Source organism: Ambystoma mexicanum, chromosome 4q, assembly GCF_040938575.1.
Source record: "Ambystoma mexicanum isolate Mex_15411 chromosome 4q, UKY_AmexF1_1, whole genome shotgun sequence".
Taxonomy (NCBI): domain Eukaryota; kingdom Metazoa; phylum Chordata; class Amphibia; order Caudata; family Ambystomatidae; genus Ambystoma; species Ambystoma mexicanum.
This window is the reverse complement of record NC_090928.1, coordinates 498672623-498691762: the sequence shown is the minus strand read 5'-3', so window position 1 is coordinate 498691762 and position 19140 is coordinate 498672623.

Genomic DNA, 19140 nt, shown 5'->3' with positions numbered 1-19140 from the left:
CCACACTGGAAGGAAACACTCTGAAATTATTTACAAATTCACAATCAGAAAATCCCACACCTATAGTCCAGAAAGATGAGAAATCAGCTCAAAGTCTGGCTGATATTCAGAGAATTGGAGAGCAGTTGTTCATCCCTATTCAGTTAAATGAAGGGAAGGACTCTGTTCTCGCCCGAGTGTGTGTGAACAACGGTAAGAGCTTCATCAGCGAAGCCATGTTCCGCAAACTCCCAAAAGATCCAGCCATTCCCACATTTAAACTGATAGACAAATGGGAAATGGATCTGGAAACACCTAATTCCAAACATCTCATGCCTACCAGGTGTATGCTCAAAATTTCCATAGGCAACAAGGGCATAGTCCATAATTGTTGGGTCGTGCGAGATGTCCCTGCCGCATTTTACTTAGGCGGTGACATTCTCAATCGCTTTGTCATTAGTTTGGACCTAATAAACTTCAAAGCTTGGACCCAATTAACAGGTAATCCCATGGGCGTTGATGACCCAGAGAAGGCATTTAGGTCAGCTCAACTGCTGCCTTATGCAGTTGAAATTCAGATTGGAGAGGAAGTCACCATCCCAGAAAGGACCCGACAATTCTCCCTGGAAGGAAAAGTTAAAAGAGGACAGAAACTGAAAAACCCTGATACCTATATTCATCTTAATGCTTATTTCCAACAGCAAGGGTTGCGGGTGAACCCAACACCACTTGTCAACATGGAACATGACACCATTCCAATAGAGGTGGATAACAGCGACTTAAAGAGTATCACTCTAGCTACAGGCACCATTATTGGAATGGCGTTTGATGACTGACATTTTTCCATAGATTTAGGTAATGAACTATTAGGACCAATCCCCAAGGACTGTTTTGACAGTGATAGCGACGATGACACAACACCAGACAGGATCTTCACCCGGCATGGGGGGAATTTCCTGGTGTACACCTCCTGCCCTTATGGTAAGGAAGATGTGACCTGTGACTTCAGGAGGGATTGAGGTGATATTCCAAGTCCGCGAGGACTGCCTTCCCCACCTGAAGCCACCAGTCCAAATCAGCACTTTGAGTAGGGATTTCTCCACCCAGCTGGAGGAGGCCGCTGAGATAGCAAAACCAGAAGTCTTTCCAGGTTTCAGACAGATGGTTGAAGAGAGAGTCAACCTAGCTGATGCCTGTGAGACCCTGGAGCAAAAGCAAAAATTGAAACAAGTTTTCTTAGATTTTCAAGATCTCTTTGCAGTGGACTCATATGACTGTGGTCGCACTGACATCCACACAACAACAATTCCCACGGACCCTGGCATGACTCCAGTGTTTGTGAAGCAATATCGCTTGCCTCTCGCATCAATGGAGTTCCTCAATGAAATAATTAAGAACCTTGAGTCCCTGTGGGATAATTCGTCCAGTCCACAGCACCTTCAATAATCCGGTGCTGGGGATTTTGAAGCCAAACGGCCAGTGGAGACTCTGTGCCGACATAAGGGAGCTCAACAAACAGGTCCATACTTCCCGATGGCCGCTTCCCTACATTGACCAAGGGCTGGCCCAGATCCAGGGGTCAACGGTATTCACTGCACTAGACCAGACCAATGGGTACTGGACTGTACCTGTCAGTAGGGAGGACCAATACAAGCTGGTTTTCACCTTTGGGGGGCACCAGTACACATGGACCCGGACTCCCTTTGGACACATCAACTCCGGCAATGAATTTAACATTTTTCTACACAAGGCCATGCCCGACTTGGGTGAAAGGGGTAACCTGGCCTATGTGGATGATGTTTTAGTCAAAAGCTCAACTGCGGAGGAACACATAGCAGAGATCCGTTATGTCCTGACCCAGTTGAGGGCTGCCGGAGCAAAACTCTCCTTTCAAAAGGCACAGTGGTGCAGAACCCTTAGCAATTTCTTGGGGCATGAGATTACTCCTCGGGGTCTCTGTCCCCAGGAAAAGAAAGTGGAAGCACTCCAGAAATGAAAAGACCCCACAACTCTGCGGAAACTAAGGAGCCTCCTTGGACTGACTAATTACAGTAGAAAGTTCATTGAAGACTACACAGAGATCACAAGACCCCTGATCTATCTTTTGAAGGGGGGGTCAAGTGGGAGTGGCAGAACAAGCCGAGGCAGTAAGACTACTCAAAAGAAGCCTCTCACAAGTGCCTTGCCTAGCTTACACTGTCAAAAACAAGGAGTTTGTCAAAAACAAGGAGTTCTTCTTGGAGACAGGGTTCTCAAATACATGCTTTACTGCAGTATACTATCAAAAGCATGACAAGGTCAATAAAGTAATGTTCTATGCAAGTAAAACTTTATCCTCTGTGGAGGAAACATTCAACGATTGTGAGAAGGCACTCCTGGCAACGGTGTGGGCATTGAAGAATTACCACCCGTTTATCCAGGGGGAACACATCATAATGGAGACTCCACACCAGCCTCTGAAATATCTCCAAAGTGACAGAATCCAGGCCGGAAATGTGAGTAATTCCAGAATGACTTCCTGGATTCTTTCAATGCAAGGCTTTCCTGTAGAGGTCAGATATGGCCAAAACAAGAAGAGTCGCCTCGCGCAAGATCTGACTGACCTGCATGATTGTGCCAGAGAAAACTGTCTCGAGGATGAAAGTCTTAAATTCAAGGACAACATGGAGGCATACCTTAATTCCCCACACAAAGTCTTTGAAGAAGACAAGTGTGAGGGAATGCCCACTGTCTATGTGGATGGATGTACCTACCATGTTGACAACAACGGGGAAAAATAACTTTTGGCCGGCGTGGGGAATGCATGGGTGAATGATGCCCCAGAACCCTCCGCTGGGTACAAAATCGGTCCCCAAAGTAGTCAAGTGGCAGAGTTGATGACTGTGCATCAAGCCATCCTCAATGCTGTCCAACACCAACTCCACGAACTGGTCATAATCACAGATTCAGATTATGTACGGAATGGGGTCGTGGAGCACCTGGTTAACTGGAAAACCAGAGGCATGCTATGTGCTAATAACAATCCATTGAAACATGGGAAATTAATCCAAAATAAAATTCGCTCCTCTAGGGGGAACAAGTACATGTTGACCGTGACATGCTTGTTCATTAAATGGGTGGAATGTCACCTGGCCCCAAATTGCAAGGCAGAAACAGCAGCTGCCCTGATGATCAACCACATCTTCTTGCGTTATGGACTACCCCAAAGGATAGAGTCAGACTGAGGTAGCCACTTCACTAGCAAAGTGATGACAAAGATGTGGGAGATACTTGGGGTCAAAAGGAAACTACACATTGCCTACCGGATCGCCTCTAGTGGTGCAGTGGAGAGATACAACAAGACAATTGTGAGCATATTAAAAAAGTTTGTGGCAGTTTCTGGGCCAAGTTGGGACATTCAATTACCTCTTGTCCCGATGGCCGTCAGATCTACACCTTCTTCTGCAACTAAAATGTTGCCGTTTAAGCTGTTGACTGGATGAAGGATGGTGTTTCCCCAGCATCTGCTTTACAGAACCCAAGATCAGACATAGATAAATGCCTCCACAACTCATGAGTATGTTGAAAATCTGAGAAAACACCTTCAACATGCTTTTGCCTATGCTCAGCGGAATCTAGAAAGATCTGCAGACAGTATGAAGACCCACTATGACCGTAAGACAACTAGAAAAGAATACCAAGTAGGAGACCGGGTCCATTTATACAATTTCCAAAGGAACCAGGGCAAACAGCGCAAATTTCTGCCCAGCTGGAGGGGTCCTTTTGAAATTGTAGACAAAATCTCACAAGTCACCTACAAAATCTGCATCCCCAAAGGCAGTTTGCCAGAGGGGGAAGATAACTGGGTCCACACCAACCAACTGAAGTGTTGCCATCCTAGGCACACTCTGCAGCAACTTGAGGATTCATCTGGAAACCCAGAGAGGGTCACTCCAGCTCCCTGGAATTCCAAACATGAAACTATTCCACCTGTTGAACATGAGTAATAATTGCAACAAAAAAAGATTGTCAGTAGATGTCAAATGTATGTGTCTGCCCCAATACATGAATAGTGGTGGGGAAATGTCTACAAATATGCTCTGTTTTGTCATCCTAGAATTTGAAACCATGGATCCTAAGTATCAAGGAGGACCACTCGGGGACCGGAAGGAAAAGCCCAAGGGGTCCGGGGTATTGCTCCATACTCTCATCCGGAACCGGCGAGGGGAACCGGTCGATCCACCACTGATGGGAGAGCAGATTAATTTTGCCAAGTGGACCAGAAAGAAAAAAACGGAACATCCCAATCTCGCGACTTCCCCTTGATGGGCGGTCAAAAGTCAAATTGCGAGGGGGGGGCTTTGTGGGATGTTTTAACCCACTAGGCTCTGCCCTGCGACATCCCTGTGTGCTGATGTGAAAGAATCATCAAAAATGGCCGCATAAACCCTATGCGCGCCAAACCTATGGAAAATTGCGCTTTGAAACCGGAAAAGATGGCTGCCAAATCTACTTTGCCTGTTGTCAGTGGTGGAAAGAGACCTCACTGCTGAAACTTGTCACTGGGCTGCCTACCGAGTAAAAATGGAACACTGCAGGAAAGCCAGTGCTTTATTGCAAGAAACCCAGAAATTGCTCTTAAACCCCTTTTTCTTGGTTGCTGAAAATTAGGGCTGTACCGAATAGCATATTTAGTATTCGGCCTGATACCGAATAGTTTGTCAACTATTCAGCCGGAGCCGAACAGTAAGCCGAATAGTTGTGCCGAATAATTATTGCGGTGAGACCACGGGGGTGCAGGGCACCCCCGTGGCCTCAAAGTGATGAGGGGGCTTGGGGGGGCAAATTTGAAATCGAAGCCGCCAGGGTCGTCAAAGTGCCCTGGCGGCCTCATGACTCTGGGGGGGGGGGCTCTAGGAGCGGCCCCCCAATGCAATACAATGTCGGGCCACCGGCTTTGCACGGTGGCCCGACGAACACCACAACATTATTGCGGTGAGGGCGTGGGGGTTCCCTGTGGCCCCGCAGCCTCACCGTGCACAAGGGGCCAGGGGGGCACATTTCAGAGCGAGGCCGCCGGGGTGGCATCAGTGTCCCGGCGGCCTCATGAGTCTGGGGGGGGGCTGCTCCTGCAGGAGCGGCCCCCCAATGCAAAACAAATGTCGCTCCACCGGCTTTGCACCGGTGGCCCAACCAGCATAAATAAAATGACTGCGGTGAGACCGCGGGGCTCATGGCACTGTAACGCTCACCTGATTCCCACGGAGGCGCAGGTCTGGCTTCGAGTGCTGATGCTTCTTCAATGGTGAAGCGCAGGACTCTGAAGATGGACAGGAAGGGCCCTCTACTCTGGCTTCTCCGGCTCGCAGGAATATTCCCCTGTGCGTGAAAAGGGAGTATTACCTACTGACTGAGTTATGCTCAAGCCTCCCACTCTCTTCCAACCCTCCACGATACCCTTCCACGATTCCCCGTGAAGTCTCACCTTAGGGTCTGAACGGACGAGCTCTCCATCCTGCTTCTGACGCAGGGGCGCGTTGAACCCAGTTACTTCACTGGATTGAGGTTGGATGGGAGTTCAGGTAAGCTTGATTATACTGGTAAGGCGCTGTAAAAGTTCTGTTGCAAGTTCAAAAGTTCAAGCTTTAAATAATAATGTTCATTGTCTTTTTTCAGGTGATGAATGAGGATTCCTTTGGAGACTTCTTGCAACAAAGCGCTAATGTTGATGTCTTTTCCCCATAGGGGCCGGGGTTCGGAATGCCGGAGATATGGCGCCGACCCAAAGTGAAACGTGCAGTTCCAGTAAAGATCTGGTAAGTCCTAGATGAGCGCTCAGGTAATGTTTTTGCATTCGCTCATCTAATGTCTTTGTCTTTTTTCCCCATAGGGGCCGGGGTCCGGAAAATGCTTGGAAGCAGCAAGACCCGAAATGAAATGGGAATGACCCAACAGGTAAGACTTAGAAGGAAACTGAGCTTTTCCTATTCCCTTCCTTCTCTCACCTCTTATTCTTGTCTTTTTCTCTAGGCTCTGGGAAGTGGCTGTGTATCCGGATGATCGCTGCTGAAGATGGAGGAACCCAGGAAAGGTGAGTGAAATGCAGCGCTGCAGCGATCATTATAAAATGCTTTTAAAAATGATGTTTTCCCTTTCAGGATCGTCGGTGATGTCTTCGTGGTGCAGATTAGCTGGTAGGTCTCTTGTCTCCCTTTGCAGGTGACCCAGGATGCTGACAGGCGTGGCTGAAGTCCAGATGCAGGAGCTGACACAGTGAGCGTCCAGCTGCGAGGAGCAGAACAACGCGAAGCGTGAGTTGCTGATCGAGTGTGGTTTAAATAGCTTTGGAAGAAGTTCCAAGTGTGTATCCTTCCTCCGATCAGGTATGTATCCTTCCCCGACCACACCCGGGTGGAAAGTAGTCCCACAGGTAAAGTAGTTCCTATTCAGGCCTCAAGAGGGCCTGGATGTGGCAGCATGGTCTGCATCAGGTAAGTGCACATTAAAACACTTGAACACATGTCTAGCTTTATGAGCCTGTCGCCTAAGGCGCCAGGACAGAGGTCCAACATGAGCCTGGCGCCTAAGGCGCCAGGACTGCGTCCAAAGGGCCCCAGCTTGGGCCCGCTGGCACTCCCCTGGGGGAAATGATGCCTGCCTCTGGGGTTGCTGGGTCGGACCTGGCTCCTTGGAGGTAGGCATCATGACAGTACCCCCCCTCAAGGCCCCTCCCAAGGTTCTTCCCTCCGGGGGTTTGGGCTTGTTCGGAAATCTCCAGGGAAACCTTTGTACTAATCGAGGTGCGTGGACATGGTTACTAGGCTCCCACGATCTCTCCTGAGGTCCATATCCCTTCCAGTCAACAAGATAGAAGAGTTTCGACTTTACCACCTTGGAATCTAAAATGTCTTTAACTTCGAATTCTAATTCCCCTTCAATTTGAACTGGATTTGGAGGCTTGGACAATCAGGATCCTGGTTTTACTGGCTTCAAAAGTGATGCATGAAAAACTGGATGAATACGCATGTTGGATGGTAGATCCAGTTTAAAGGCCACTGGGTTGATTATAGCTTTGATGGGATAAGGTCCTATGAATCTGGGATTGAATGTTCGCGGGCCCTTGAGGGGTAAATGTTTAGTTGCTAGCCACACCTGGTCTCCTACTTGGTAAGGAGGAGTTTTACTTCGGTGCAAATCAGCGTTTCCTTTATACTTTTTCTTGGCTTGCTGTAAATGAGTTGCAGCTTCTTTGAAGGCTCGGGTTATTGTGGAATTCAGATGATTTACGGCAGGCATTTCCAGGGTCAGAGGTGGATCTAGGTCAGAGGTCCGAGGATGGTGACCATACAAAGTATAAAAGGGCGTTTGTCCGGTTCCAGAATGCACTGAATTGTTGTATGCATATTCTGCGATCCAAAGGATGTCTTTCCAATTTAACTCGGATTGGTGTAACATGCACCGAAGATATTGCTCGAGAGTCTGATTGGTTCTCTCGGTTTGTCCGTCGGTCTGGGGGTGGTGGCTGGTGGATAACCGCACATCTATTTGTGCTAGTTGGCAACACTTCTTCCAAAAAAGTGAGATAAATTGACTTCCACGATCCGAGACTAAAATGGAAGGGAAACCATGTATGCGAACTATATTCTCCAGGAATTCCTTGGCCAAGATGGAAGCTGAAGGCAAACCCTTTAAAGGGATAAAGTGGGCCATTTTGGAGAATAGGTCCACAATTACAAGGATTGTGTTGGAACCAGCACAAGGAGGCAGATCTGTTATAAAGTCCATTGACAGGGTGTGCCATGGTGCCGGTGGAATATCCAAGGGTTGAAGTAGGCCGGCTGGCCTTTTCTTTTGAGCCTTGTTTTGAGACGCAAATTCCACAAGACAGTACAAAAGACTTTATGTCTTTTCTCCAAGAAGGCCACCAGAAGTGGTGTTTGATTTTTTCCTCCGTTTTAGCGATACAAGGGTGTCCTTCCATTAAAGATTCATGATGATGGGCAATAACAAGTTGTTGCAATTCTTTACTTGGCAGAAACAACCACTCCTGGAAGTAGGGTAAGTCATCCTTAACGGTGTAGTGAGGACCCTTTTGACTCCATTCCAGTAAGGTTGAAGAGTCTAGAAGTTGTTTTACTTGCGTTTGGATATCCTCAATAGATTGCAATGAAGTTAAGCCTAAGATTCTTTGCTCAGGTATGATGGGCACATGTTCTAAGCTCGAATTAGGTTCTTCCATGCCAATCCGGGATAAGGTGTCTGCTTTTCCATTCTTGCAGCCAGGGCGATAGGTAATTACAAAATCAAATTCCGCAAAGAATAGAGCCCATCGGAGTTGTCGTGAAGATTGAGCTTTGGCCGTCTTTAAATACTGTAAGTTTCTATGGTCCGTAATTACGGTGATGGTGTGTCTTGCCCCGAGAAGGTAGTGACGCCAAGCCTTGAAAGCAGATTTGATGGCCAGTAACTCTTTATCGGTAATTGCGTAGTTGATTTCAGGAGGAGAACATTTTCTGGACCAAGAGGCCACTGGGTGTAGTTGGTTAGTTTTTGGGTCTCTTTGCGACAGGACAGCTCCCATGGCCGAACTGGAAGCATCGGTTTCCACTATGTATGGGAGATCTGGGTGCGGGTGCTTCAATACAGGTGCAGAGGTGAATTTGGTTTTCAGGTCCTGAAAGGCTTGTTCGGCCTCAAGAGTCCATTCAAAGCGTTTGTTTTTCTTTAGGAGAGCAGTGATGGGTTGGACTGTTCGGGAAAATTCCGGGATGAATCTTCGATAGAAATTGGCAAAGCCGAGCATGCTCTGAACTCCCTTCACCGAGCTTCGAGATGGCCATTTGAGGATGGCGTCCACCTTTCGCAAGTCCATTCGGACTCCAGGAGGTGTCAGGATGAATCCGAGAAACTCAACTTCTGTGGTATGAAAAACGCATTTTTCGAGTTTTACAAATAGTCTGTGCTGGCGCAGTTTCTCAAGAACTGCCCTAACATGTTTTCTGTGATCAGATTCTGAAGAAGAGTACACCAGGATGTCGTCAATGTAAACAATGACACAGACATCGATAAGTTCCCGAAGAACATCATTCATAAAGTACTGAAAGGCGGCAGGTGCATTGCCAAACCGAAGGGCATCACCTGATATTCGAAGAGCCCAAATTTGGTGCGGAATGCAGTCTTCCATTCGTCGCCTTCTTTTATGCGCACCAGGTGATAAGCTCCTCGGAGATCTAACTTGGTGTACACACAAGCGTCTTTCACCTGGTCGATAAGCTCAGGGATCAAGGGCAGAGGATAACGATTCTTAATCGTTATTTGATTAAGGGCGCGATAGTCTATACACGTTCTAAGGTCGCCTTCTTTTTATGGCACGAAGAACAGAGCTGAAGAGACAGGAGACTTGGACGGGCGAATAAAACCATTGGCTAGGTACTGATCTAAATACTGACGCAAATGCAGGTTCTCAGGTTCCGTAAGAGCATAAATCCTACTACAAGGTAGTTGAGCATTGGGTACCAGATCGATCTGGCAATCATAAGACCGATGGGGAGGTAACGTGTTAGCCTGTTCTTTCTGAAAAACGTCTTGGAATTCTTGGTATTCTGATGGTAGCTGTACAGGGGTGGAAGTTGCTGTGGCTAGACCCATAGCTGGATTTCTTGGATAACAAGTTGGTTCACAATCAGGAAAACTTATCTTCTTTGCTCGCCAGTCAATTCTGGGATTATGTGTTTCTAACCAAGGAATTCCAAGAATTACTTGAAATTGTGGGGCCTTGATCACATCAAACACGATTGCTTCCCAATGTCCATCCTGACCCACCAGTGTCACTTCAACAGTGGAATGCGTTACAGGCCCTGAGGCTATTTCGGGTCCATCTACTGTAGTAATGACATCTTGGGTTACTTTCGGGCGGAGAGGAAGCTTAATCCTGGAAGCCAATTCACGGTCTATGTAATTTCCAATAGCTCCACTGTCGATGTATGCTTTTATAGCATGCAACTGCTGAGGCTGTTTTGGGTCCACGAGCACCATTGGCATGACGAAATGCGAGGTCAAAGAGTTAGTTTTCAAGCTCGGCAAGCGGACCCCTACGCTTGCCGGGCTAGGTCGTTTCCCGAATCAGGTGTCACAAATTTGTTATCAGTAGCTCCAACCACCTTCTTAAGTGGCTTAACTGGACAATTTCGAAGAAAGTGACCGGAAGTCCCGCAATACAGACAAAATTGCATTTGCCGCCTTCTCTCTCGTACTTTCTGTGTTAATGGTTCTTTAACACCACCGATTTGCATAGGTTCAGATACGTCGCTACTCTTGGAGGTAGCGTGGGTTTTGATTGGTGCTCGGTTTTCATACTTGAACCGATCTGCTTTTCTATTTTGAAGTCTGTGATCAAGTTGAACCACCAAGTCAATGTAGTCTGCGCAGACCTGGGGTGGGTTTACTATCTGAGCTAGAACATCCTTAAGCTCTCCGCGCAGGCCTCGATGAAACAATGTGATCCTTTTGCTTTCTGGCCATCCAGTTTCCACAACCAGTCTGTTAAAGGTGGCTATGTAGGACAGAAGATCCTGATTACCTTGTCGTAAGAATAGCAGTTCGTTATCAAGGGCCTGTCCTTGACAGTGTTGAGCGAACAATCTTTCCATGCTGGCCTGGAAGCCCTGAAAATTCTGGAGAATGGGATCATCCTGATTTACCAATGGAATAGACCAATCGGCAGCACTGCCACTGAGGTAAGATAGTATAAAGGCTACCTTGGTCTGGTCGTTAGGGAAGGCTCCGGGTCTGCATAGAAAGTGTAAACGACATTGGTTCATAAAGACGGCATATTTCTTAGGATCCCCCGCAAAACGTTCAGGTGGGGCCAAAGGCATGTATCCAGGTAGATTAATTTGTACCGGGTTACTCAAACCCATTGATGTGGAAATTTCTGATCCAGAATTAGGTAAAGAAGTGTGCCCTGCCTGGGCCTGTAATAACCCTTTGGCTAGGTCATCAGTTCTTTCCTTAGATAAGATCAGCTCTCTTTTGAGAGCGTTAGTCTCTTGGCGGGCTGAGTGCACCTCTGCCCATAATTCCCCCAAAAGCTGGGCCAGCTGGTCAGTTCCGGAAGTCTCCATAGCGCCCGGGTGGGAAATTGTGAGTAGGCTTCGCGTTCTGTAACGCTCACCTGATTCCCACGGAGGCGCAGGTCTGGCTTCGAGTGCTGATGCTTCTTCAATGGTGAAGCGCAGGACTCTGAAGATGGACAGGAAGGGCCCTCTACTCTGGCTTCTCCGGCTCGCAGGAATATTCCCCTGTGCGTCTAAAGGGAGTATTACCTACTGACTGAGTTATGCTCAAGCCTCCCACTCTCTTCCAACCCTCCACGATACCCTTCCACGATTCCCCGTGAAGTCTCACCTTAGGGTCTGAAAGGACGAGCTCTCCATCCTGCTTCTGACGCAGGGGCGCGTTGAACCCAGTTACTTCACTGGATTGAGGTTGGATGGGAGTTCAGGCAAGCTTGATTATACTGGTAAGGCGCTGTAAAAGTTCTGTTGCAAGTTCAAAAGTTCAAGCTTTAAATAATAATGTTCATTGTCTTTTTTCACGTGATGAATGAGGATTCCTTTGGAGACTTCTTGCAACAAAGCGCTAATGTTGATGTCTTTTCCCCATAGGGGCCGGGGTTCGGAATGCCGGAGATATGGCGCCGACCCGAAGTGAAACGTGCAGTTCCAGTAAAGATCTGGTAAGACCTAGATGAGCGCTCAAGTAATGTTTTTGCATTCGCTCATCTAATGTCTTTGTCTTTTTTCCCCATAGGGGCCGGGGTCCGGAAAATGCTTGGAAACAGCAAGACCCGAAATGAAATGGGAATGACCCAACAGGTAAGTCTTAGAAAGAAATTGAACTTTTCCTATTCCCTTCCTTCTCTCACCTCTTATTCTTGTCTTTTTCTCTAGGCTCTGGGAAGTGGCTGTGTATCCGGATGATCGCTGCTGAAGATGGAGGAACCCAGGAAAGGTGAGTGAAATGCAGCGCTGCAGCGATCGTAACGAAATGCTTTTAAAAATGATGTTTTCCCTTTCAGGATCGTCGGTGATGTCTCCGTGGTGCAGATTTGCTGGTAGGTCTCTTGTCTCCCTTTGCAGGTGACCCAGGATGCTGGCAGGCATGGCTGAAGTCCAGATGCAGGAGCTGACACGGTGAGCGTCCAGCTGCGAGGAGCAGAACAACGCGAAGCGTGAGTTGCTGATCGGGTGTGGTTTAAATAGCTCTGGAAGAAGTTCCAAGTGTGTATCCTTCCTCAGATCAGGTATGTATCCTTCCCCGACCACACCCGGGTGGAAAGTAGTCCCACAGGTAAAGTAGTTCTTATTCAGGCCTCAAGAGGGCCTGGATGTGGCAGCATGGTCTGCATCAGGTAAGTGCACATTAAAACACTTGAACACATGTCTAGCTTTATGAGCCTGGCGCCTAAGGCGCCAGCACAGAGGTCCAACATGAGCCTGGCACCTAAGGCGCCAGGACTGCGTCCAAAGGGCCCCAGCTTGGGCCCGCTGGCACTCCCCTGGGGGAAATGATGCCAGCCTCTGGGGTTGCTGGGTCGGACCTGGCTCCTTGGAGGTCGGCATCATGACAGGCACCCCCGCGGCCTCACCGTGATGAGGGGGCATAGGGGGGCATATTTGAAATCGAGGCCATCGGGGTCGGCCAAGCGCCCCGGCGGCCTCATGAGTCTGGGGGGGCTGCTCCTGCAGGAGCGGCCCCACAATGCAAAGAAATGTCGGGCCACAGGCTTTGCACCGATGGCCGGATTAACAACAATATAACTGTGGTGAGGCCGCAAGGGGGTGCAGAGCACCCCCGCGCGGCCTCACTGTGATGAGGGTCATGGGGACTCATCACTTACCTGGTGATCTCTCCGGGTCCGGGTGTTGGCATCTGCTGGAGCCCGTCCGTTGGCATAGGAAGCGAGGGAAGGGAAGAACTGTTCCCTTCCCTTGCTTCCTATTTCAACACGTTAGGCTAGTTCCTCTCTGGTCAGGCTGCAGAAGCCAATAGGCAAACAGCTTGTTTGGCTTCTGCAGCCTGAACACTGTCAAACTTTCTATGATTGGCTGTCATCTCCCAAACAGGGAGAGGGCAGCTAATCATAGAAAGTGGACTTCGGCTTTGAGTCCCTAAACTGAAACTATTCTGCCGAAGCCGGATAGCTGTATTTCATCCGAACTTTGGCAGAATAGGGACTCGAAGCAGAAGTTCAGTACAGTCCTACTGAAAATACAGAATGCCAGTCCAAAAACATCATAAAACACCCAATACCTTTGCTGGGTGTTACCTGCCACTTCATTTAAGGAATCAATATGAACACACAATGTCAGGAAAAGCGGAATGTATCATGAAAATAGCCACAGTAAAAAGTGTGCTTGCCTGTGAAAATCTGTCAGCATATGGGCGCAGTACCAGCGGCCGCCTGTAACTGTTTCAAAAGCCTGCATTTAAACTGCAAAGTTGCACCATTAAGATCTAATGTCTTAAATCTAAGTGACCTGTCATTAAGAGGAACATAGTTTGTAACTATTTAATCTCCATGGTTTAGAGACTGGAATCAGAGTTCTAGCTGCTTCATTAAAAATTGCAAGTTTATTTTAAATTAAGAAAATGGTATAATTTGACAGTAAATTTAGCTGGAACTCAGAGTCATCAAACCAGTTCTCCCCGGCTTTCCCCAACAGAAGGCATCTCTCCTGCTTCTCACCAAAGGCCAGGAACTCACATTCAGGTGTTGATTAAGAGGGGAGGAGATTTGGGCTGCTGCTCCTGGAGGAGACAGTGAACCTTCCTTGGCTGAAAGAATATGCAGATTGTAAATGTCAATAGTGGGCTCTGCCAGAGGAAGAAGGCGGGGATTGGTCTTGAGCTGCAAGAAACCTTTGGAGGCGGAGATAGACATTTTTGTTGATTCTCAATGGACAGAAAGCATATTTTTGGAAAAGACTGACAAAGAACTGTGCAAATTTGTTAAAATTGTAAAATTACAGTATTGTTAATGTGATTTTTTGTGCACATTTTAAAAGGACCCAGAACTCTGAGCGATGTTCTGAGAAGGCGTAGTGAAATTCTGGTTTTGTAGCAATTGTATTCATGTCAGAAGACCGAAACTTCATACGATTATGCCCAGATAGCATGCGCACATATGTACAAAATTGTGGACAAATCAGATGTTGTGTGTCCAGGATAAAAAGTGTGAAAAATTGTCAAATCCAGACCCAAGACCTCACAGCTCCGTGGTTTGGAAGAATATGTGCTCCAACAAATATGTGATCTATGTATGTCATTGGTATAAAGATTGTACACATGTAAAGATGTATTATATCAAAAATAGATTTTATGTGCAAAAGGCAAAGGGGAGGTATTCCCTGCCTCATAAACCACAACATCATGATGACGCTCTGCTTTCCCCTCCAATCAAAGGAGAGAGCAGACTTTAGCCAATGGACTACCTAGAGGGTGCGCCTAGGATAATTCAGCTTACCCACCCCTTTATGAAAAACATAAATAGAGACAGCTGGGAACCTAGAAATACAGACTGATCCACCCACCATCGCAATTTCAGCAAAGCGCTTTGAAGGAGATTCATCCATACTCTGTGTTCCAGACTCCAAAAACTGTGCACATCTTTCACATGTAGTGAACGGAGGATAGAACCTGGGAAATGTGCTGGTCTTGAACGCAAGACCAGAGAAACAGAGGTTTGAACCCTGGATCCAAGCTTAGAAACCAAACTCAGGTATTAAGCGCGTTATAAAAAAACAATTAAAATAAAAAAGTAAAATAGTGGGAAGTAGTGCAGTAGCCTTTTCGCCTTGTCATTCCAACACTGGGCATAATTAATAGTTGTATTCTTTTTTTCAGAAGACAATATTAGAATGTTTGGTAGTTGAGAGTTAAATGCCGACCTTTCTCTGATGTCCAACAGTTTGCTATCCATATTCCTGCACTTTTGGGCCTAACTTAGTATGATGCAGTGCACTTGTATACTGGGCCCGAAAATACCCCATACATCCCCCCCTGTTCTTCTTCTCATGTTGGAACCACTGTGAAAAGGCAGCGGAGAGTGGGTTTTTTAGACTTCTCACTCTGGTCACAACTCAAGCCCTTTGATGGAGAATGGCCATTCTCAATTTTTCCTTTTGGAGTTGTGAGAAACCAGAAGGTGTCTCACCCACTAGTCCCTGGGGATCAGTCATACAGGTGACCAGGACACAGCCATCACCTTTGGATCCAGTTCCTGGGGGTGGACCAGTGCAGGAGGATCACCTGGGTGAGGGGTCTTCGGGTAGTGGGACACCTGATGGCAAGACAAGGCATCCCTCCCCTGTAACACCTTTACCCCATCCTACCAAGTAGGATATGTGGGAACTTTACCCCCTTTCCTTTCACAAACACTTCCACACGGACAGCCCGCTCTGGGGGAAAACAGACTCATACCCAAGCAGTGTACCTGACATGTCCCGCTCTATGGTCAGGCAAAGTCAGGCAATTACTGATAATCACTCACACGTGACTTCCATTAAACTTCCCCACACGGATAAAAGGCGGAGCATGGGAGCACACTCTGAGGCGAGAAAAAGCACATGAAGGAACAGCGGTTTTGGGAAGGCAGCTGAATGAGGGGAGAAAGACATCAAACCAAGAAGGGTCAGCAAGGAGGGAAATACCCTTGACCGTTCTGACAGGAAATCGTTACTTTCAAGAACCTTGTAGATCAAAAAACATAAGGCTAGGCAACCAGGCTAAAGAATCCTGCATTGTGTGTCAAAAGTGACCAAGTCGGAGAGGAGCAGCAGCCACCATGGTATCGACCTTCGCTCCAAGAACAAAGTAGCGACAGAGAGATCAACACAGCCAGTGAGTTGGGGAGACCAATGTAAGTCCAGCCTTTGTTGAAATCAAGGTTGTAAGCGGCAACATTGTGTAACAAGTGCAGGAATTAACATGGTTGGATGCGTGTGATGAAAGACGTGAGTAAAGCTAAATTGCTGATGAATGTTTGAACTTTGAGAAGGAAAGATACAATACCATCGACAGAGAGGTCCGGCACCACCTGGGTGCTCAATCGAAGGTTTCTGTAAAGGTATCCAACCAAGAGGTGGCAGACATGAAAGTAAAAACATTGCGTGAAGTGAATCGAAGAGGTCCTGCAACAGTTAAGCAAAACCCATAGCACATTCAAAAGTCTTTGAATTTTGATATCAAGAGGAAAGCATAGAAAGTGCAATTGCATGGTCTGAGCCAGAACGAGGGAGACCAAATGAGAATATTGCGCCAAAGGGATCCAAGCCCGAATGAGGGAGACCAGTTGTGAATATTGTGATAAAAAGGGGTCCAATCCTGAAGGAGAGAGACCCATGATAAATATTGAAAACGAGAACTTTTACATGTGAAAGCCCTGATAAAATAGGAACTTTTGTGCTTATTTGTTGCTACTGGCCCTCTGCACTAAGAGACTGTTATTGGAAAAGAAGCTTTGGCAAAAAGCCCTGATACCTTCACTTTGAACTGTATCCTCGTGGCAGAGAAGCCAGAGCATGTGCAAAGCTCGAACGTGCCACCTTGCCCTGTGCTGAAAATGTGGGAAAGTGAAGCCAACTGCTCAACTATCCTGATATATTATTTTTTGAAAACTTTACTTTTTGCCTACACCATTATCTCACACCATTTTGTGTTTAGAAGTAAGGATTGGTAATAGGCCCTTTTATTTTGACAGACTCGACTAGGACTGTGTTATTATTATTTGATGGTCGCAGCTTGCTCCCATCTTTAAATTTATGTTTAGATAGCCATTAAACCAATCAATTGAAGTTCAATAAACACTCTTGAACTGTGATCACTTGTGTCTGTCTTCACTGTTTAATAACATGCCTTCCTTACAGAGTGGGTGATTGGGTTTCAATCTCCTGCTCTCGATTTCTGGGGTATGGAAGGGACCTCCTTCCTGGAGTCCCCTAAATTCTTTTTCTTTTTCTTTTCCAGTTCCCGGAGTCCTCTGTAGACTCCTCTTCATTCGGTCCCCCGGCTGGAAGAACTTTGCATTCGTTTTCTAAAGAGAGTAGTAAAAATAATTGTTAAGAATTTGTTTCAACATATTTTCCCCAATAACCTTGCATGTGATTGGAGACACATTTTCTCTTTTAAAATTTGCAATCAAACATTTCAGACGAACATTTAATTTAATTACTCACTGGTTATATATTTTAGTTTCCATTTTGGGGTTTTAACTTGGCCTTTCATTCCTCGGATGGTTCCTCGGCTCCTCAGTAACTCTTAAAGCTAGTCTGGCATGACAGCTTTTTAACTTATTAACATGGACCCCCTTCTCCTCTATCAGTTCTCCCTTTGGGATGCAGAATTTATGGATCTGCGTGATTTTTCCATCACGGAAAAGTCAGTGATGGAAAAGTTTGCATGGGAAAAGTATGCACCAGCAAAGGTTCGTACATTTCCCATGTGAGCAAACACTGCAAATCACTACATACCCATACCCCAACCCACACCGACCACAAACCCATGACATACCCTCAACACACACCCAACATAAACAAACCCTACTTACCTTTTCTTCATGCTGTGTCCCTGCGGCACCAGTTCCCTTTCACTTCCGTGATCGTGAACCGGCGCCGCAGGGTCCTTTTCTTTTTATTTATTTTTTATATTTTACAGGCAGCTGCAGGGGTTTCCGCTGCAACCCCTGCTCACTATACTATAAAGTATAGTGAGCAGGGTGTTGCACGGGACACCTCCGCAGCCCTCGTTTTTTTTGTTTTTTTTACTTACCTACAATGCATGCCACCAAAGGTTTGAACTTTTGGTGTTTGTACCTTTGGAGGTATGCATTTTCAGTCTTTTTGTACAGTCGGACCTTTTTTTTCAGTCCGATTGTACAATTCCGGAATTTATAGGCAACAGGCGATATTGTATCCACAATCTCAAAACTGCCACGCCAAGACAAAAGGAATTTCTGTTCCTTGATTTGATTCATCTTAAAACTATGGAGATAGACCTTGTCACCTACCTCATATTCTTTTTTCGTAGTTTTCAATTTCATCCCTTCAGCCAACTTCTCTAAGTTGAGCTGGGCGTAAGAAAAAACACGCTGAAGGTTATTCATACGTTCTCAATATACTCATGAATGGTGGACACATTAATCAGGGTCTGCTCCTGATTTCTATAGAGCAGATGCTGAGGTAGCACCATTTTTCACCTGGTTATCAGTAAAAATTTTGACATTTTGGTTGCAGAAGGTGGTGTAGACCTTGGAGCCATCAGGACAAGCTGTAATTGAAGTCTCAACTGGGTCCAGAGTCAGCCACAAATTTCATCAGTATGCTCACAATGGTCTTATTGTATCTCTCAAAACCCCTGCTAGATGTCAGGAGGTAAGTTATGTAGAGTTTACCTTTTATTCCTAAAATCTCCCACAGCTTGGTCAACAACTCACTGGTAAAATGACTTTCTCTATCTGACTCAATCCTTTGCAGAAGACCAAAACGAGAGAAGTTGTGGTTGATCATTAGAGCGGCAGGTGTCGTCTCCACCTTAAAATTTGGGACAGGAAGACACAGTACCCACTTGCTAAATAAGCATGTTACTGTCCACATATACTTATTTCCTCTAGAGGAGCGAATCACTGGCCTGATTAAATTAATTTGCAAATCTGACCAATGCAATGTCATTCCCCTTTTCTGTAGGGGAGCTTGGTGTGTGGGGGGATTTGTCTGGAATTGAGCACACACAAGACACCCCTTTAGATATGTGTTAAAGTCCTAGCGCATATGTGGCCAGTATGCAACTTCTCATTAGATTTTTAATGCCTTGTGAAAACCCCTATTACTGGCAGTAGCAGCATCATGGGCATGATTCAACATCAGACTCCGAAATGAGGTAGGTGCCACCCATTGGACACATCCAGATAGTGATCTCCTTATTAACAAGCCGTCTTGGTTTCAGAATATCCTGGAACATTTTCCCAACACTCTGAGATCCTCTTTCCTGGCATAATCTGGTTCCGTTAGGGGAAAGCTCACTAGGTCTAGAGTATGTTGATAGAACTTTCCAATAATGGGGTCCTTTGATCCAGTGATCATATCTGCACCCGGGCCATCTTTACTCCACTGGGCAGATGAGAGT